We start from the raw sequence: 4,498 nt of genomic DNA, 5'->3' as shown, positions 1-4,498 counted from the left end.
ACAACTTTCCATGCCATATCTACTTAAAATCTTTTTGATATAGTTCTTTTGTGATAATTCAAGAATACCTTGAGAGCAATCTCTTAGTATCTCGATTTCTAATACAAAAGAGGCATCACCAATATCTTTCATTTCGAATTTGTTTGATAGAAATTTCTTAGTTTCATGCAACAAGCCTATATCATTACTGGCAAGTAGAATGTCATCAACATATAAGACCAGATGTATTTACTCCCACTGAACTTGTGGTATACACACTCATCTATGATATTTACCTCAAAATAATATGAGATAATGACTTGATAAAACTTGTGATACCATGGACTGGAAGCTTGTTTGAAACAATAGATGCATTTCTTTAACTTACAAACCATAGATTTTGAATCGCCTGATACAAAATTTTCTGGTTGTACCATATACATCGTTTTATCAATGTCACCATTGAAAAATGCTGTCTTTACATCCATTTTATGTAGTTCCAAGTCAAAATGAGTTATTAGTGCCATTATGATTCTAAAAGAGTCTTTCGATGATATCGGAAAGAAAATATCTTTATGGCCTATGCCTTCCTTTTGAGTAAAGCCTTTAGCGACTAGACGAGCTTTATATCTCTCGACATTACCTTTAGAATCCCTTTTGGTTTTAAATATCCATTTACAACCAATTGGTTTCACACCTTCAGGTAATTCTAGGGATCCCAAACATCATTGTCTTTCATAGACTTCATCTCTTCTTTTATGGCATCGATCCACTTTTCAAAGTTAGAACTTGGCATGGTTTGGAAAAATTGATTGGGTCATCTTTTGTCAAACTAATGCCATCCTCAAGTTCTTGGAGATAGACTACATATTCATCTGAAATTGCACTTCTTGTTTCTCTGTTGGATCTCCTTAATAACACTTTTCATTATTTTTCTGTACTGTAGCAGCATCTTGAGCAACAACGATATTCTCATTGTTCTCTTGTACTGTAACTAGATCTATGGTAGAATTCTCATTGTGCTCTGGTACTATAACTGTATCTTGAACAATAATAAGTACAAAGACCTGATCATTATCAGTCACAGAATCCTCATCAAAAGCAACGTTTCTAATATTTCCTCCTCCCCAAACTCAACATCCTCAAGAAATCTCGCATTTCCCATTTCAAAAATAGACCTTGATGTAGGATTGCAAAATTTGTACCCTCGTGAACACTCAGCATAACCAACAAAGTAGCAACTAATTGTTCTTGACTCCAATTTTCTTTCATGCGGCCTATAAGGTCGCGCCTCAGCTGGACATCCCCAAATGTGCAAATGCTTTATACTGGGCATTTTTTCAGTCCAAATTTCATAAGGGGTTTTGTTAACTGCTTTACTTGACACCTTATTAATGATGTACACTGCGATCTTTAAGACTTCTCTCCAGAATGATTCAAGTAAGGAAGAATGACTAATCATACTCCTCACCATATCCTTAAGAGTTCGGTTCTTTCGCTCTACAACACCATTCATGCTAGATTTGCATGGCATGGTGTATTGCAGAACAATACCGTACTCCTCTAGGAAAAGAGTGAAAGGCCTGGGACGTTGCTCACCTGAATCGTCATATCTGTCGTAGTGTTCACCACCACGACCAGATTTGACAGCTTTAATTTTTTTCCCAAGTTGAAGTTCAACTTCAGCTTTGAAAGACTTGAAAACATCCAAGACTTGGAACTTTTCATGAATTAAATATAGATACCCGTAACGAGAGTAATCATCTATGAACGTAATAAAATACCGTTGTCCATTCCAAGAGACAGTAGGAAATAGGTCACATATATCGGTATGTATCAGTTCTAAGACATCTTTAGCTCTCTCGGCACCTAGTTTTCTTTCGTTTGTCCTTTCCCCTTTATGCACTCAATGCAAACTTCAAAATCCGCCAAATTTAGGGGTTTAAGAATTTCATTCGACACGAGCCTCTGAATTCTCTTTTTAGAGATGTGACCTAGGTGTTTATACCATAATGATGTCAAATTCTCATTTAGTTTTTGTTTTGTACCTATTTGCAGTATTTCATTATTATAGGAATTCAAATCAAGCCTATATAGATTATCCACCAAGCGACCAGAGCAAATATTATTTGAATTATAAAAGAGACTGACTTTATTGTTTTCAAAACGAACAAAAATAACCTGATTTGTCCAAACGAAAAATAGAAACTAAGTTCTGTCTAAATGATGGTACATAAAATGTCTCAAATAAATCCAAGTAAAATCCACTCGTTGAACATAATCTAAAAGTTCCTATATCTTCGACTGCAACTATATTGTCGTCTGCCACATAAATGTATCTTTCATCATCACTTGGCAGTCGGCTCCACAGGTAATCCTGTATAGTAACACTTACATGAGTAGTAACAGCAAAATCTACCCACCAAATATCAACAGGTGCATAACTTAAATTAACATCAAAACAAACGAAATTTAGAATCATACCCTTCTTTACACGCCAAGTCGCATATTTGGTACAATCATTATTCATGTGTCCTACCTTCTTACAGAAGAAACAAGTTAAAACTTGATGCTGTTTCTTAACTTTTTTCTGCTGAGAAGGTGCATCCGCAGTAGTATCACGCTTTCTTTTATACTGAGAAGATGAAATCATGTGACCACTTTCAGTCTTATCTTACTACCACCTTTCTTCTTCTTGCACACAGTGAGATATAAGCTCATTTAGGGACCAAGTGTCCTTCAGAGTGTTATAACTCACTTTGAATTGTCCAAAATGTGCAGGAAGAGAGATCAAAATGAAATGTACAAGTAAATCTTCAGACAACTCTAACGTTAGTGCTTTCAATCTAGAAGCAAGATGAGACATTTTTATAATACTCCCTTATGTTTCCTTTACCTTTATACCTCTTAGAGACAAGTTTACTCAAAAGACTATCTAGCTCCGCCTTTTTTTATTTTTAGCAAAGAATTTTTCAACATCTTTCACGAACAATTTGGCATCTTTATCCTCAGTAATTGAGTCCCGAAACGCCTCAGGAATTGAGCGTTTCATGATCATAATACTCATTTGATTGGATCTCTCCCACTTCTCTATTTTAATCTCATTGGGATTTTCTGAAGTGAAAGTGAGTTTCTCCTCTCAAAGAGCTATATCCAGATCCATACAACCAAGGACAATCTTCACAGTATCCTTCCAAACTTTAAAGTTTGAACCATGGTTCTGAAAAATGGATCGGACCGGCCTATTCAACCGGAAAAACCGGGAATCGGTCACCTAACCGGTCCGGGTAACACTAATAACTGGCTGGCAAAAAACCGGCCAAAAAATGGTCGAACCGGCGGTTAACCGGCGAACTGGAAGAACCGCCCGGTTTTTTTGCGGTTCAGTGGTTTGCAAATTCAGATGCCAAACGACATCGTTTTGGCATTTTTTTTAAAAAAAAAGGAGAAAGCCGTTCGCGAAACCACTAACCCTAATTTGATACTCCCCCCTTTCTTCCCTTTTCTTCCCCTTTCCCCTAACCTAAATGAGATTCGGCGCCAGCGTCCATAGCCACCCACAGCCATCAAGGCCACCAAGGCAACCATAGCCGAGCCCGCGACCACCACCGGCCGAGCCCGCCTCCTCGTCGCCACCCACAACCATCGACAGCAACAGCGACCACCACCGGCCGATCCCGCCTCCTCGTCACCACCCACAACCATCCACAGCAGCCGCGACCACCACCGACCGAGCCCACCTCCTTTTGAATTTGGTAAGACTCTGTTCTTTCACCTATGCTTCTTGATTTTGATTTTCTGAGGTTCTGATCTTGTTCTGTGAGCTCGCCTATTCCATGCTTGATTTTGGATTTTGATTTTCTAGCTGCTTCATGAATCATGATGAATATTGCATTGCTGCTTCTGTTAGCTGCTTCTGTTTTGCATTGCTGCTTCTGTTACCTGCTTCTGTTTTGCATTGCTGCTTCTGTTTTGCATTGCTGCTTCTGTTTTGAATTGCTGCTTTTGTTTTGCATTGCTGCTTCTGTTACCTGCTTCTGTTTTGCATTGCTGCTTCTGTTACTTGCTTTTGTTTGCTGTTTCATTATTTTCATCATTGCTGTTATTGATTTTGAATATATTTTGCTGCTTCTGTTTGTTGCTTCATGATGAATATTTTGATTATTTTCATGGTTTTCTAAAGTTGTTTTCTGGTCTTTGGTTTTCTAATTGTTATAGATGGAACAATCACAAAGTAACCCACAGCCACAAGATTCTCAAACTGGTTCATCCAGAGGTAAATCTGATCTAGCTTGGTAGTATTTTACAGAGGTAAATCTGGTTCTTCAAATACAGCTTCTTTTGGTGGTACTTCTGATTATGGTGGCTTTGGATTACCTGTTTATGATGGAGATATTGGAACACTTAATGATAATTATGATTTTTGATGAGTTGCACCTTTGATTAGTTGAAAACTTGCTAGTAATTGTATCTTTTGAATGTAGAACATTATGGGTTTGTCATTATGTACGTTTTATTT

This window comes from Arachis hypogaea, chromosome 3, assembly GCF_003086295.3.
Source record: "Arachis hypogaea cultivar Tifrunner chromosome 3, arahy.Tifrunner.gnm2.J5K5, whole genome shotgun sequence".
Taxonomy (NCBI): domain Eukaryota; kingdom Viridiplantae; phylum Streptophyta; class Magnoliopsida; order Fabales; family Fabaceae; genus Arachis; species Arachis hypogaea.
The sequence above is the reverse complement of the archived record's forward strand: the minus strand, read 5'-3'. Positions refer to the sequence as shown.